Source organism: Dermacentor silvarum, chromosome 4, assembly GCF_013339745.2.
Source record: "Dermacentor silvarum isolate Dsil-2018 chromosome 4, BIME_Dsil_1.4, whole genome shotgun sequence".
Taxonomy (NCBI): domain Eukaryota; kingdom Metazoa; phylum Arthropoda; class Arachnida; order Ixodida; family Ixodidae; genus Dermacentor; species Dermacentor silvarum.
Genome location: NC_051157.2, coordinates 214791068 through 214808710, shown reverse-complemented (window position 1 = coordinate 214808710; position 17643 = coordinate 214791068). Strand labels below are relative to the sequence as shown.

Genomic DNA, 17643 nt, shown 5'->3' with positions numbered 1-17643 from the left:
GTGACGGCTCTCAATACGCTCTCTGGTCAGGCTGGAAACGTCATCAGAATGATCACCTGCATCTCCCACCGAAGAGGCGGGCTAAAGGAGGACAGTCTTCTCAAAGCTATCCAGGCCTTTTTCCTAAGCCACATTACCTATATAACCCCCTACCTTAATTGGAGCAGGGCAGAGAAGGCCAAATTAGACGCGCTTATAAGAACGGGCCTCAAACGTGCGCTGGGACTTCCCCAGTCCACGAGCACGGAACGACTACTGAAGCTAGGGATCCATAACACGATAGACGAAATTATAGAAGCCCACTCGGTGGCGCAGGTTTATAGACTATCGTCCAGCAGGGCTGGAGTTAGAATACTAAATGAGGCGGGCATCCGGCCCAGGCACGACCTGGAGGATAAAGTCTTTCTACCTAAAAACGTTAGTTCCCTAATCAAGCTATACCCGATTCCGCGCAACGTTCACCCAATCCATAATGAGGGTAGGAGACGCGTGAGAGTTCAGGCAATCCTCAAACAGATCACTCGCAGGAACTACACGCACTATTCGTAGACGTCGCTAGATACGACAGCGTAAACGTGTTCGCCCTATCGGTAGCGGATGCGAAAGGCAATCTGGTGAATGCGGCCTCTGTGCGCACCAATTGTGCTCACGAGACGGAGGACGCGGCTATCGTCCTGGCCATACACAGCGCACATTCTCCCATCTTCGTCTCCTCGGACTCCCGTACAGCCGTTAGATCCTTTTCGGCGGCGCGCGTATCGGAACGGGCGAATAGAATTGCGATCAACAAGCTCACTAATTTCGGTCAAATCGGCACGGAAGCATATTTCCACATTTCATGGTTCTCGGCCCTTATGGGGGACTCGATCCAACCGCACGGCTGCAACCCCAACGAACGAGCTCACCGGCTGGCGCTCGATTTCACGACCCGCGCAGCCGTCAACGGCAATCCTCGTAACGATCGACGCTTGCATCCACAAAGACCCATTGTGCACCTTTCACGAAATCGTCTCACACTACCGCTTGGAAAGGAGGTGGTTCTCTCCTTCTCACCCAAAACTAAATAAACCACAAGCTAGCACGCTCAGAATGCTACGAACCCGCACGTACCCAACTCCGCGGTCCCTTAGCGGGATAGACCCACACTTCCCGCAGTCGTGCCCCAAATGCGGAGCCGATTCATGCTCTTTTCATCATATGCTCTGGCTGTGTCCAGCCATAGAAAACTCTATGCTTGCCACAAAGGAACAGTGGGAGGAGTTCCTAAGAAGCGACCACCACCACATCCAGCTCCAGGCAGTCTAGAGGGCCCAGGACATCGCAGCGGGATTTCGCCTCCCGGTGCCATCGTGGGCGGAGCCAGCGACTTGACCTCAGGGAGCCTTTGGCTCCCCTTGGCCAGTTTCTCAGGACCAATAAAATTTCTTGTCACCGTCACATGCGCGGACTCTCCACGGACCTTTATTCGAAAGCACACGAAGAAAACTAACAGCATATTCTTCAAACACATGGCAATAAAACGGAACGTTTGCAACTTGAAGGCTTCCTTATCAAAAGCCATGCGCACCAGTGGAACTCTCTTGGGCTGCCGCCACGTGCTGACCAAATACTCAAGTTTGTTATCCCGGGTCCGTATTGAAGGTTGACTCATACAGAGCCTTCCCCTTTCTGTGTGATATGACAGACTTCGTTTATATCGCGCACAAGCTGCACTCTGTGCCTCGATAGCTCCGTCATCATCATCAGCCTATATTTATGTCTACTGCAGGACGAAGGCCTCTACCTGCGATCTCAAATTACCCCTGTCTTGCGCTAGCTGATTACAAATTCACCCCACCTAGTTTTATGCCGTCCTCGACTGCGCTTCCTTTTCTTGACATACATCCTAGCACCATAGGGTCTTTCAAATACGGAGTGCACATAGATACCCCGCAGTGAACCGCTAAGACCGTTTTCAGCCGGTGAGCGCTTATTGACCCTTTTCGCGGAGCAGTTTGTTTTAGAGAAACGAGATGGCGATTACGGCGGCGCGCCATACGTCTCCTCAACGACCGCGCACGAATACGAAACTATTACAGCTTCTACCTCGCTTCTGTGCGATCAGCTGTCGGAAATGCAACGGAGTTTTCGCTAACGCGCTGTGCTCCAATCATGCTAGATTGAATCGTGTGGATTGAAGACGTGTGCAATAGTTGGCTGCAAAAACAGTGACTGGCATGTTAAGGAATAGAATGAATCTGTCTGGCGAAGTTCGCGGACCGCTACTGCAACTGTCCGAACGTGTTACCGGCACTTCGAGATGTACGGCTTTCCTCGAGGATACAGACATTTGCTCATCCGCCAGCATTCTATCGCTAACCTTCAAAGAAATCGGCACCAGAACGTCGGCAAGACTGAGTACCACTCGTTAAACAATGACAAAGGGAGTAGCCCTGCTTATTGTCAAAGTAACTTTCGCGCGCATTATCTATACATGTCTATCCCACATGGAAGAAACATTTACGCCCACTCTATTGCCGATGCATCAAGAATAAGTGAATGGGCGCACACTTGCATATATGCGCACTGTATACGCACAATAAATGTCGGACTACACCAATAGCGCACCAACGGTTGACGCTGAATGTTTCGTGAAAATCGCCGCGAAAAATATCAATACTCACCCAGCCTTACGTTCACACACCTTTCACTTTGGCATATGTACAGTGCTCAGCGATTGAAGCGCCATACTCGGACAACATGGTGGCCGGCACTTTCTTACGCCACCGGTGAGCGCTGATGACACTGAGATGATGCATTTTTGTGCCACATGAAAGCGAGAATCTTGTTGATGCATCGTAACTGCATTCGGCCCCCTAATCGATCACCCAGCGATCGCCGGTGACGCAAAAAGCGCCGGCCGCCATGCTGTCTTAGAATCGCGTTTCAATCGCTGAGCACTGTTTTTTTCCGCAAGATAACGGAACCTGGTACATGATGCCAACTTCGCAGTCGACAAACAAAGATACGTGCCTAGTGGAACATCCATTTTGAGTCCCCTTTAGCAAGCTGCTTTGTGCTTTTGTTTCCACCTTGGCGCAATTCCATCGAGAGATAACGACGTCTACTGCACAGTGCTTCCTAACGTTTTATTGCGATAGCAATTATATGGACACTTCAACCGGATTTCTGCCGTCAGCGTCGCCGTCGCCGTCGCCGTGAGGTTCCGTATAGATAAAATCTTCACCGCGCGCCATATGCCCGAGCGGAAGCGTGCGGGGACGCGCGCTATCACGGAGAGCGAACGCACTCAATCTCCCACGCGCAAGCAACGAAGCGGGAAGCCGGTGCCGGAGGGAGGGGGGGGGGGCACATTTACTCTGCCAACAACCGCGCGCGTCGCTCGACCGCACCGTCTCTTATCTCTCCCACGCGCAAGCAAGGAAGCGGGAAGCCAGCGCCGGAGGGAGCGGGAGGGGGGGGGGGGGCGCACTTCTACTCCGCCAACAACCCCGCTCGTCGCTCGCTCGCCGCACCATCTCTTATCTCCACACGGCTCTGACCTTTATGCACTGTGCATTCGCCGCTCAGTTTCTGTTGAAGCGATAGACCGCACGTACCTTCGCCCGCTGCAGCGTATGGGCTTGCTGCCAGCGTTTTGACAGTCGTTGTCTGCAGTCATTCAGTGTGATCTATTCATGTTTGTGTGTGCGCGCTCACACCATGCTTGTTCATTCAGTTAGTAATAGTCGGGCCACATTTTCCAACGCACGCTACACATGCAATGCTGCCCGGATCGGCAGTGCAGCGCTACAGGTGTGTCCATTCGCACGCGCTGCCCACGGGAAGCGCTTCTCATCAACACCACCGTTTCACACGCGCCTTCGCGTGGTCATCGAGTCTCTCTTCATGTCGGTCTACTTACGCCGCAGCACACCTGCTTACTTAATCAGCTCATGTTTACTACAATTCATATTGCTACCAAAGCCGCTCACCTTACTTCGTATGACATTGCTGTGTTGCTATCGCATTCATTGCTTCACCCTTAGGGCGAAACTGTGACATTTTTTTAGACATTGTGAACGCTTACAGTAGAAAAACTAAACTGGAAAATTAAGGTTCATATTATAAGCATCCACAAGTTCGCTCAAAGCCTAAAGGAGAAAGCTTAGGCAATTCCATGCACATAATGGCCGGAAAGCTACGCTCGCACTATCCCACACAAAGTACCATCAATTTAAATGCCAATGATCATCAGCGCGGAATACGCAGAAAATACCCGCCGCATCACCCACAACTTAGCGAGGAAGAGGCCGCCGATTGGCCCAAACGCTCGTACAGACCGGGATATTCCCCCATGTAATAAATAATGCTAAACACCATGTATCCCACTCGCTGTAGGTCCAAGCGCCCTTGGTGCGGTGACATATCCACCCTAATACATGTAACCTGGGCACCCTCATAGGCCGAATAACAATAACACAATTGAGCAGTGGGAGGCACAGCTCGCCCATTACGACTTGACAGGACAAAAGTCCTTAATTAGCCAGGTCAGGCAAGCGGCCGAGGCCAGTGGGGCCCTGGACTGAGGGGCTCCGACCACTGCTCCTTAAAATATTTTCCTGTCAAATAAAACTTATATACATACAGTAATACCCCTTTAATTCTAAGTAGTACAAACTGGAAACAATATCGAGATGAGCGGTGTTTCGATATAGCCGAAATCACAAAAATATAAGCATAACCACCTCGTAAAGCCACCGCGTAAGCCAACACGCCTTTGCAATATGGCGCCGGTAACCGCCGACTTCTTCACAAAAGCTCAATGTACCAGGACTGGTACCTTTAGTGGCTCCTTTTTGCGATATCATGTGCAACCCAGCAATGGAACCGTCGGTCGTATAGGCAATGGCGAACCTCGCACATATCAGTCCAAACGCAGATGGATGTCGACACCGTGTTCGAAACCGAGTCACGGTAAAAAGCTCGCGAACGTGCTTGGTTCCCCGAAGTTCTCGACTGAGAATAACCTCCACAGAGCATCGTCCTGACAACTGACAAAGCGCGAAAATGAACTGCACCGGATAAGCCGGTGCAGTTGGCACTCTTTGGGCGCGTCAGCGGTCGTAGCGACGCTCCACCCGCGTAATCAAAGGGATCAGCCGGCCGAGAACCGTAGAGGAGGGTTAAGTAGAATCAAGCAAAAGAAATTGGGACAAAATTGCAGGCCTTGGTCGGTATTTTGTAGCGATGCGTTATGCTTTATTCTATGCTAGTCTTATCATCCACCACTCACGGCCGGCTGATCCCGTTGATAACGTGAGTGGACCGTCGCTCTGACCGCTGACCAAGCGCAAAAAGCACGAAAAGGCTTCGCTACAAAATACCGGCACTGCTTTTACTTTTTGGCGATACCGCATCTGCGCAAAAGAAAGTAGAAGAAAAATTACTCCATCTCCCGCTAAAGGGAACCATGTGCGGATGCGAAGCAGTGGGGAGATGGTTAGCTTGAGCGGGAGATGGTTTCGCGGCAGCGGCCCAAGCGCTCATCGCACCACCTGTCTTGCGCGCCGCTCCGGATTCCTAGAGGAGAGAAAGGGGGAGCGTAGGAGAGGAGAGCGAGAGGGGGAGGGGACACGCATGCGCTGTGGGGGTGTGGGACGCGGGCGCCGCTCCGTATAGTAGAGGATTCCTAGAGGAGAGAAAGGGGGGAGCGTAGGAGAGGAGAGAGAGGGGGAGGGGACGCGCAGGCGCTGTGGGGGTGTGGGACGCCGCGGGAGGGACGGACAGGGCCCCCGCCATAAGCTGCTTCGCATCTGAAAAACGGTGGCTCGAATCCACGCTGTGAAGGTGGTTGGACTGGTTGGACAGCGAAACTGTAAACGACACCTAGAACGATTACCCATTGTGACGTCACTTGAATTCACACACGTGGCTCTACAATAAGTGAAACCAGACACAACTGAAATTTACTTAACCACGCTCTTTCTTACTTCACAACGACATTATATTGACTTTATCTTGACTTTCTGTGGTCTACCCATGATAGCCTAGAATTAACAGCGGTGCACGCATTCGGCAGCGGTGCACGCATTGCACGGGGCTAATTCTTGGCTCTCTGCTTTCGCAGGTGAGAGGCTTCGGCCCGAGTTATTGTATCAATTTTCCTGAAACTCATGTGCACTGCTGCCGAACTTCGTTCATAACATTGCGTGTATCTCGACTGCTTTGATTGTTTTGGAAATGGCGGGAAAGGATGCTGGAAAGCAAGATACAAGCTTGAAAGAATTGCGCGACTTAGCCAAAGCGCTTGAGACTTTCCGGCGTGATATTAGAGCAGAGACGCGGGAGATTAAAGATGGTATTTCAGAGCTGAAGATTGGCGTGTCCTACTGCACTGATATCTGCAACGACGTGAAAGATACGGCCGCCGAGATAAAAAAAAAAACTTGAGGATGGAAATGCAGCAACTGTTGAAACAAAACATGGATTTGAAGGCCGAAAACGCAAAGCTAACACAAAGGTGCGAGGAACTCGAGCAATATCAGCGCCTAAACAATCTCGAGGTGAAAGGAGCCCCTACTGGCACCAACCCACTGACCGTGATAAAAAAAAAATAGGCGAAAGCGTGGGTGAACGTGTCGAAGATGACGATGTTGACACGTGTCACTGGGTTCGCACGCCGAAACCTGGCGTCCAGAATATAATTGTGCGCTTTGTTAGAAGAAGCAAGCGCTATGCTCTGCTATCGAAAAGTAAGAAGCAAAGGCTCAACGGCTCACTGTTTGGAATGGAAGAACGGCAACCGATCTTTGTAAATGAGCACTTGACACCTAAAAATAAAAACTTGCTTGCGGCTGCGATTCACAAAAAAATGTCACAGTTTCGCCCTAAGGGCGAAGCAATGAATGCGATAGCAACACAGCAATGTCATACGAAGTAAGGTGAGCGGCTTTGGTAGCAATATGAATTGTAGTAAACATGAGCTGATTAAGTAAGCAGGTGTGCTGCGGCGTAAGTAGACCGACATGAAGAGAGACTCGATGACCACGAGAAGGCGCGTGTGAAACGGTGGTGTTGATGAGAAGCGCTTCCCGTGGGCAGCGCGTGCGAAGGGACACACCTGTAGCGCTGCACTGCCGATCCGGGCAGCATTGCATGTGTAGCGTGCGTTGGAAAATGTGGCCCGACTATTACTAACTGAATGAACAAGCGTGGTGTGAGCGCGCACAAACAAACATGAATAGATCACACTGATTGACTGCAGACAACGACTGTCAAAACGCTGGCAGCAAGCCCATACGCTGCAGCGGGCGAAGGTACGTGCGGTCTATCGCTTCAACAGAAACTGAGCGGCGAATGCACAGTGCATAAAGGTCAGAGCCGTGTGGAGATAAGAGATGGTGCGACGAGCGCGGTTGTTGGCGGAGTAGAAGTGCGCCCCCCCCCCCCCCCCCGCTCCCTCCGGCGCTGGCTTCCCGCTTCCTTGCTTGCGCGTGGGAGAGATAAGAGACGGTGCGGTCGAGCGACGCGCGCGGTTGTTGGCAGAGTAAATGTGCCCCCCCCCTCCCTCCGGCACCGGCTTCCCGCTTCGTTGCTTGCGCGTGGGAGATTGAGTGCGTTCGCTCTCCGTGATAGCGCGCGTCCCCGCACGCTTCCGCTCGGGCATACGGCGCGCGGTGATTTTATCTATACGGAACCTCACGGCGACGGCGACGGCGACGCCGACGGCAGAAATCCGGTTGAAGTGTCCATATAATTGCTATCGCAATAAAAGAAAAAGGGTTTACAATAATACACATAAATTGCAGAAGCATACAGAGAAAAGCAGATGATATTGCAGTTTTGCTCTCGTCCATATCTTCTGATATTGACATTTTAATCTTTACGGAAACTTGGATAGCAGATAAAGCACACGCACCACACTTTTCAATCTACCGTTCAGAATACCTCTGTCTCGAAGGGAAAAAGGTCGCGGAATAGCCATTTATTTCAATGTTACTTTGTCTCATGAGATCCTTGAACACGTATCAGTTATGACCGCAGACACTGAGGGTCTAAGTATGCGCATTAGCAAACTGTTAATTATTGCAGTTTGTCGTCCACCCCAGGGGCATAAAAATTAATTCTTAGAATTTCTGGACACATTACTTGAGACCACTAGTTCTCCTAATACTACTTGTGTCATTATGGGTGACACCAACATAGATTTCATTTCAGCTGACCCATATGCGAAAAAGTTAGAACTAGTTTTTTCCACTTACGGTTTAACAAACTACATAACAAAACCAACCAGGATTACTACGCACAGTGCAACAGTACTAGATATTTGTGCTTCGAATGTAAACCCATGCGAATCAAAAACTGGGATTCTTTCCTATGATTTAAGCGATCACCTCCCTCTATTTTTGCTTCATTTTCTCCAGAAAGAAACAGCCAACCAACTAAACAGCTCACAACTGAGCGACTAATAAATGATGAAACGAGGGAAACGTTTTTTTCATATCGTTAAAGAAATTGATTGGCAAGACGTCTACTGCAAAGAAAATGTAAACGATGCCTATGATACATTCATAAAGTTGCTTCGCGCTTGCTATGATGATGCGTTTCCAGTAAAAATATCTTCTAGAAATAAGAAAAAGCGAAGGAAGCCATGGTTTCCCTCAGATTTATATTATCGTATCAAAGTAAAGAACAAGTTATGACTTTGTGAGCACGCGGGTGCCTGATAAATTCGAACAATACAAAAAATACCGGAACCCTCTAACGTCCGATTTGAAAAAATTAAAGCACCAATATTACGAGAAAACGTTTGAAAGAATTTACAACGACCAAAGAAAGATATGGGCCGTAGTGAACTCGCTCACTTCGAGGAAAAAAGTTACTAATGTCTGTGAGGAGCTTAGCATAAATGGAGAAACGCTGCGCGAGGAAAGATTGGCTGATGCTATGAATACTCACTTTATCAACGCCGGTTCCTATGTTTCTTCTGATGAAACAGAATGCGATGATGACGCCCTCAATGCAAATACAATCTTTCAATCTATCTACATGCAACCTACGGACCCGGTAGAAATATCAAATATGATAAAACAATTAAAGAATAATGTAGCGCCAGGGATCGATGAAATATGCCCAACTGAAATAAAGTTAGTTGCACCGTTAATTTGTGGGGCACTTAGTCACATCATTAATGTTTCTCTGGAAAAAGGCATTTTTCCGAGCCAGTTAAAGACGGCGAAAGTTACTGCGATATATAAAGGGGGTGGTGTAAACAACTTGTCAAACTATCGTCCCATATCTGTACTTTCCACAATATCAAAATTTTTTGAAGCCTTTATTTATGAGACTCCTGGCATTCTTTCAAAAACATCGACTAATAGCCGAAAATCAATATGGTTTTCAAAAGCACAAATCAACTGAGCAGGCGCTAGTAAATATCAAAAACAAAATAATCGAAAATATGGAGAATAGGGAATATACGCTTCGTCCGTTTCTAGACCTCAGGAAAGCCTTTGACTCTATACAATTCGATTTATTACTAAAAAAATTACCCAGGCATGGAGTCCGAGGCATTGCTCTTGATCTTCTCAGAAGCTACTTATCTGATCGTTTTCAACTTGTAAAGAATAACGGAGCATTTTCAACGGAAATGAAAATAAAACAAGGCGTCCCTTAAGGCCCTATACTTGGGCCAGTATTATTTATCATCTGTATAAATGATATTGTTTCTATCCCTGGTACCTCTGACTTCATCATGTATGCAGATGACACAAATATATTTTTTTCCTCCCATAACCTCGTAACAGTTGAGCGCGATGCCAATGCATATCTTTTTCATCTATCCAGATGGTTAAACAGAACAAGCTGACATTAAATGCCTCCAAAACTACATACTTGATATTTCGACCTACCAACAAGCCATTGTACAGAAACGTAATGCTAAAATTTGAAGAAAGCCTAATTAAACATGTTGAAGAACAAACATTTCTCGGGGTATGGTTTCAAGACAAACTAAGTTGGACTACACATATAAATTACCTAATTTCAGATTTAGCACGTACCGTTGGATGTTTGTACAGGATAACCCACCTTATACCACTTTGGCTAAAGCGAACTCTCTATTATTCTCTTTTCTATTCCAAACTGACACATGGTTTACTTGTCTGGGGTACCACTACAAAAACAAATTACAACAAGCTTGTTATACTTCAAAAAAGATTTTACGGTCTTTTGAAAATTATTATGGGAAAGTGCAAGATTTAAGAACGGCTCCCTTATTTATAAAACATGGCATACTGCGGGCAGAACAGTTATATTATTTCAAGCTATTGCAACTAATACACAAAAACAAACTCTACACAAAAGATGAAATAATTCCTAGCTATTGTCTAAGATTCCAAAAACGACGCACTCCCAAAATACGAACTGAATACGGACGACAGAAAATGGAATATCAGGTAGCTGATGTATAAGATCGAAGAAAAATTGAATTTCAGTACCACTGTAAATATTTTCAAAAATAACATAAAACATTTAATAATAACTTCTCAATTAAAATATTCTCAGCAATAATGTTTGCTATGGTTCTTTATCTACTTACTTTTGATTTTTTTGGTGTGTGTAAATATACGAACGCGTGCAATATGTATGTCTGTATACAAACATAATCATATGTTGTATGAATATAGTTGCGTAATAAAAAACAAGCACGTGTAATGTATGTTTAATGTATATATGTACCGCATACAGTATGTCAGTAATATAGACATGCATATACATTGATACTGTTTTTATAAAAGTGTAAAATGGTTATGTTGTGTGCTTTTTTTCTGCATTTTTTGTGATGGAAGCGTGTCTGTCATCTTTGCCTAAAACCGCTCACCAAATTGTACAGGGTCAGAGGCCTTTGTCAGGCATTTTAAGCCTTTAGCCTCTGCCCCTCTAGCAGGCTCTGTATTAGGTCCGTTGAAAATAAAGGCGAAAAAAAATAAAAAAAGAACTGAACTAGTTGCTAGACCGTGGTGACGTCACTACGTGATTTCTATGCTGTTGGGTACTTTTCCACTCGGAGTAGCTTACGCAACCGTAATCTTTACCGGGGAACACACGCGGAAGAAGGAACGTGCTTCGCATTATTCGCAGACGTCATTAGCATAGATTATACCGTTTACACTTCACACGAGGGTTTTGAATGACGTCAACCCCTTTCGAAGCAGCTGCAAACCTAACCTTTACCGGAACGCGTCGGAGGGTGTTCCCGTTGTTCACGTGTGCCTTATCATGCATCGTGTGGTTTTGATGCTTGTTTTGTGGTTTTTGTTTTGAAAGCTCAGCTGTATGCCTGATTTCAAAGCACATATGCTGTTTGTATTCAACTTTTAGCTTGGCGTTTTTTGCTTACGCCAACGACACGAAAGTTTCCTTGGCTGGTAGAGGAATGCAGCTTCGCTGTAAAACGTTTCCGTACTGTCTTTTTGTCAGCATTTTCGCAGTGTAGGTTTCGAGATATTCGGAGTTCGGCGCAGTGGCGTTTCGAGATAAGGGGTGAAAAACCCGTGGAGCTCACACCGTGCCAGGAAAAAAATTCCACTTACCCCATAAGTCGAGATATCAGAGTTCGTGTTACCGAGGGTTTACTGTATATATACGGACAGAGCCGCCGGCAAGAAATGCTTCGCATTTAAAACTATTGATACAGCTTTCTGTTGCTCCGTACGCGCTACATAAAAGTGTTTTTCCGAGCGTGAAAGAAGCCCGCGAATAACCGCAAAGTGCCTCGAGCGACTAGTCGCGCGGCAATTCTGCGTGTATTCGCAGGCTCCTTTCACGCCCGGAAAAACACTTTTATGTGGCACATATTGAGCAACAGAAAGCTGCATCCGGAGTTTTTCATGTTGCTCTACAATTTTCTCATTGACACTTTGATAATTAGGGCAGTACTTCTCGAGTTAGATAATTAATTACAATTATTTAAATCTCAGCAACGAAAAAACTATTGGCGGCTACTCCACTGCACTGGAAACAATACGCACTTAGTTTGCTTCGCGTAACACCGTTCTTCTTTTAGGGGCGAAGCTCCTTAGGGTGTGGGTCTGTCCCTCCTCTGTAGTATGTAGTAGTAGTAGTAGTAGTAGTAGTAGTCGTAGTAGTAGGTAGCCACGTCTACTTTTATGGAAAAAAAAATTCCGAAAGTTGTGTCCGTAGGGCGGAATCGAACCAGGGACCCCTCACTTCCGAACGCGCGGCGCTAACCACTACGCCACGAAGCTTTTTTTCTTTTTTTTTTCTTTATTGCCACATTGAACAGCACAATTGCACAAAAACATACATTCGAGGGAACAAACTCCTGGAACTGGCTTCGCGCTATCCCGTTAATATTCGGGAATGTTTAACAATGCTGCAACTCTTGGGAGCCATTCAGGCTCTGGGGTTTGAAACTGGTACACAGTAATAATTCTATTAATGCTTTCCTTGAAATATAGCCGTATCGGTTTCGCGTCTATGTCAGCGTTCCGCACTGCCATCCTAGATCGTCAAATACTGTGCAGGCCCAGGAGCATAATGAGGTCAAATGGAATACCATCCTCATGTTCAACTGGCAAAAATCGTATACCGAATGAGTCCACAGGTACGTCTTTCTTGAGAGTACGTTGTAAGATGTCCCAGAAGAAAAATGCTTCCCCACAGTCTAGGAATACATGCTCGATCGTTTCTGGCTTCCGACAAATGAAACAGTGAGTCCCCCAAGGTACAAAAATCCCCTTTCTTCCAAATAAGTTTTCACATCTAATGTATTTGTATGCAATTTGAAGAAAAATGTTTTAACTCCTCCTGGTACACTCATGCTTTTCACTCGTTTAAGAACGTTTGCCCATGGTCCGGCACAGCATTGTGATCTATACAGAGGAACTGGTAAGACGATGTCACAAAGATCCTTGTATAGTTTTTTCCGTGACACAGTCCAAAGCTAGTCCAATGAAAAACGAGCCTGCAGGAAAATACATGACAGGTATACCTCTTTTAGGTATCCACCCAGGCCTCCCGGCATACTTTCCGACGTGACTACAAAGTTTGGTAATACTCTTCCTAATCTAACTTGACAAACAGTTCGTAAAAAGGGGTCTGGTACATCGCGAAAAAACATGAATCGGTTTACTAACTGCCTTATATAGAGGTGCGACAGACTCAATCCTCCGTAGCGCACACGTCGAAACAGGTTGGTTCACCGTGTGCGCTCCCACGTAGATCCCCAAATGAAAACGGCAAGAACTCTATGCAATTTTTGCACATTCACGAGTGAACAATGAATTACTTGCATTATGTACCAAAGCTTGCCTATTAAAAACAAATTACACATCGTTGCTCTCGCAAAAATTGACCAGTAAAAACTCTTAAGGTTATCAGCCTTTTCGCGCACTTCGACAACTTTCTGCCGCCACAAAGGCTCACTGTCCTTGTAATTTTCCAAGGGCACTCCTAAATAGGGTGCTGGAGTAGTATCCCACCTGACGTTGCAGAACATGTTTGGGGTCGTTGGCCAGTTTCCATGCCAAAATCCCAAGCACTTTCCCCAGTTGATTGCGCTGCCACTAAACTCACAGAAATCTTTAACAACTTTAACGGCATTAATGATGCTTTCGTGATCAGCACAAAATAGTGCTATGTCGTCAGCATATGCAAGCAGACGTACTTCCGCTGCATGGAGACGGAATCCTCGTATAGTGGAGCTATTGATTATGCTCAAACAAAAGGATTCAATGTACATGGAAAAAAGCAATGGCGAGAGAGGGCATCCCTGACGTACCGAGCGTTCCACTTTGATGCGCGCTCCAACCACCTTATTTACTATCAAACGCGTCGTGCAACCTCTATACGCCATGGCGACACCCTCTCTTAAAACGGATCCAACGTTCACGTGTTGTAATATCGCCAACAGTATATCGTGAGGTACTCTATCAAAGGCTTTTTCAAGATCTAGCTGTAGCATTGCAATGCTGTCAGAATTAGCATCACAACACTCCAGAACGGAACGGGCTTTATGTATATTTGTAACTATTGATCGACCGTTTATGCCACAAGTTTGGTGTTCACCGACTAATTCTTGTATTACAGTTTGCAGCCTCTTGGCAAGAATTTTCATGAATATCTTGTAGTCTATGTTTGTAAGTGATATCGGTCTGTACGAAGTAACTTGCATGAGCTTATTCTTGTCTTTAACCTTAGGTATAAGAACAGAGTTTGACGTACGAAATGATGGTGGAAGTACTGACATATCGAAAGCCTCGTTAAATAGTGACACTAAGACTACAGCTACTTTTTCCCTTAGAACCTTATACAATAATGCTGTAAGCCCATCTGGGCCCGGGGATTTCCCAGGATTGAGATCATTAATAGCTTTCTTAACCTCTTCCAGTGAGATCGGCATTTCCCAATTTTCTTTCGTCTCATCGCTTACTCGCGGCATTAGAGTAAGAAATTTATTTTTAAATGCGTCTACGTCGACTTCAATGCACGAATATAATGCATTGTAGAATTCATAAAACGCTCTTTGGATGCCTTCCTTATCTGTAATAACAGCGTTTTTCCACTCTACTTTTGCTATTTCGTTTAGGTGCGCGCGACTTTTTTCCAATCCTAGTGCGCGCTTGGTAGGGAACTCCCCACCCATTAAGCGCTCGGACCGAGCTCTGACTACTGCGCCTTCGTACTTCTCCCTATCTATGAGTTCCAATTTCTGCTTTATGGTACTTATGTCTTCTGTAAACGTTCCGGGCTGTCTGCACTCTTCTGAAATGAACGTGCCTAGGTTGGCTCGGAGCACCTTTTCTACACTTTCTTGTTTGTGCTTTATGGCACCTGACCTTTCAATGGCCTTCATTTTTACTTCTTGCTTAAAGAGCTCCCAGTGTTCCCCAACTTTTTTATAATATCCTTTGTCAAATTTCGCGATTGCGTTTGTGACATACCTTATAAAAACGTCGTCTTTTAAAAGCTTATCATTAAGTTTCCAATTTTCCCAAACAAATTTACACGTTTTATCTTTTCTTTTTCCGACACGGAATGTTACGAGGCAGTGATCGCTAAATGATACCAGCTGAACCCGATATTCTCCGATCAACGGTACTAAATCTGCAGATAAATAAGCGCGGTCCAACCGCACGTGGCTTTGACCTGGAAAATGGGTAAAGCGAATATCATTCCCAAACCCACAACATTCACCCACGTCTTCCAAACAATGCTGACTGATGATATTATTTAAAGAAACAACACTGACATTTCTATAAGGGGTCGAGCTGGTTTTGTCGTTAGCCATGCATACGCAATTGAAGTCACCAATGACAATTATAAACCGATCTGAAACACAGTAGTTACTGATAGCTTCAAACATTTCTTTTCTCTGTTCCGCGTTTGTACATGCATAAATGCCTATTATTCGCCAATTGCGTTCAAATAATGTGATGTCACAAACAATGAAGTGGCCTAAATTACATGTGACCACTTTCTCTACTACTGCACCCAATAATCTACGTATCATCAGCACACACCCCGCCGACTTTCCCACTGCATGACACATACATCGTACCGACTAGTAAAGAGGCGCACCATACTATCCGCCTGTTCTTGACTTTCGATTTTAGTTTCTTGAACTGCTACAATGTCCAAATCTTTTTCAGTAATTAACCTGTAAAGCTGATCTTGCCTCCTTCTTGAGGCCAGCCCTCTGACGTTTAATGTCGCTATAAGCATATGCTTTTCAAAGGTAGCCATTTTAGTTTTGTTATTGCAGCCAGGCAAACAGTATGGTGCTCACCTTAACATACAGACTAACATCCCGCGTGGTGCTGATGAAACAGTATTTACGACTTCTCAGTGTCGTCGCGGGGAAGCGACGACGAGCGTTGCGCTCTGGTGACACGCGGCTTTTTCCCAGCGACGCGCCACTCCCGTTCCGGCTGACGGAGTCGCTGCTCCTGAAGAACGCTGGTTGCGCCGTTATGGCTACGCTTAGATGACGTGCTGTCCAGATCCATCGACGCTGCGTGGTCGTCTTCCACACTTGCCGACACGTCGCCCACCTTTTCAGCTTCTGCCATCGATGTTCCCATTGAAGTAGCGGAACCACAAGCTCGCGTCAGCACATATGGTCACGCTGTTTCTCGCTAGACGCGACGCCTCCGCCCTTCGCGTCTGTCGCCGTACTCGCTGATATTGCCGGAGCCTCCGCGGTTGCAGCAGACAGAGACGCTCGCTTTTGTCCCTGGCTACCTTCTTGGGCGCCACTCACATTAGCTGCGTCTGCTCCTGTCTCAGCGTCTGAGGCCGCGTTCGCAGCAGCCTGTTCCGCTTCATCTTCGTCCATTACCAACTCGCTGCTTTCTGCCGTTCCTCGAAAAGCAGCTCGAGCATAGGACCTTGCACATTCCGCCTCTTCGTGCCCATAAGCACGGCACTTATTGTATCTGGGCACTTTACAGTCACGGTGGATGTGTCCTGTAGCACGACAGCGTAGACAGATGGGCGCACGGCCTGGCACTATGACGAGTACTGTTCCGTTTCCGATGCGCATTTGGTGTGGTATGCGTTCAAGGCTTACCCCATCACGGAGAATAAGCCGCACAACACGCGTTGTTGAGTCGGCGTTGTCGAAGCCGCCTGTCTTCCACTTGTCGCCAGTGACCTCCTTCACCTCCCCGTACTCTACGAAAGCCCGTCTCACTGCGTCGTTGCTCACGTTGAAAGCGCACCAATGCACTTTCAGACGCACTTCCTGCCTCTGTGGGTCGATTGCAACGCAGGTCCTACCTTTGAAAAGGAAGGGCTTGGTTTCCAGCAACTTCTTTTTCGCTTCTTCAGTGCGGAAATTCACTAACCAGACGTGAGATCTCTGGTAAGCCCCTATTCCACCAACCTGCTCAATAATGCCAGCGTTCCTCATAGGCTGACTAAAGTCCTCTATTTTGTACGGGCGTCCTGCTATGTCGCAATGTAGAACAACCATAGTCTTCAGTCCTTCTCCGGTGGGCATGGGTGGCAGAATGATCCTGTAGTCCTTGGGCACGTCAGAGAACGAAGATCCGCGGCCAGCGTCGGCCGTTGTCGCAGCTCGTGAGGAGCCAGCCATCCTGCGTCCGCACGCGTCAGTGACCAGAAGCAGAATGACTACGCCACGAAGCGCACATGGACACACGCACCACGATGACAATAAATACCCAACATTAACGAAAGACTGCGCGTTTCTAACGCGTTTGTGCTAGCGCGTTACGGCCCTTGTAAGAAGCTGGTGTAAGACGCTGTGGCCTCTCCGCCTTACCCCCGTATTCATAAACGCTCCTCGACTTGAACTTGACTTGCCACCGCCTTGGGCAGCGTGTTCAAAACGCGTTGAAGGCGGTGGCAAGTCAAGTTCAAGTCGAGGAGCGTTTATGAATACGGGGGTTATACTCTCTCAGCAGTCATGTGATGGCGTCGGCAAACGCGGTGCACGTTCCCGCATGTGTAAACGGCTGCGTAAGACGCTGTGGCCTCTCCCCCTTACTAGAGAGTACTGCACGTTTCTAACGCGTTTGTGCTAGCGTCCCCTTAAGCGGGAGATAGTGAAATTATAATGAAGGGCGCTGTTATAAAATAGGAATGACGTCACATATGGCGCGTGTCATTGGT

General features: G+C 47.0%; 1 protein-coding gene across 1 annotated transcript in view; it reads left to right on the top strand.

The window, feature by feature from the left end:
* Nucleotides 1–17643, top strand: part of LOC119450941 (acid phosphatase type 7-like) — a 278007-nt gene that overhangs the window by 103139 nt on the left and 157225 nt on the right. The gene's annotated exons all lie outside the window — the stretch shown is intronic.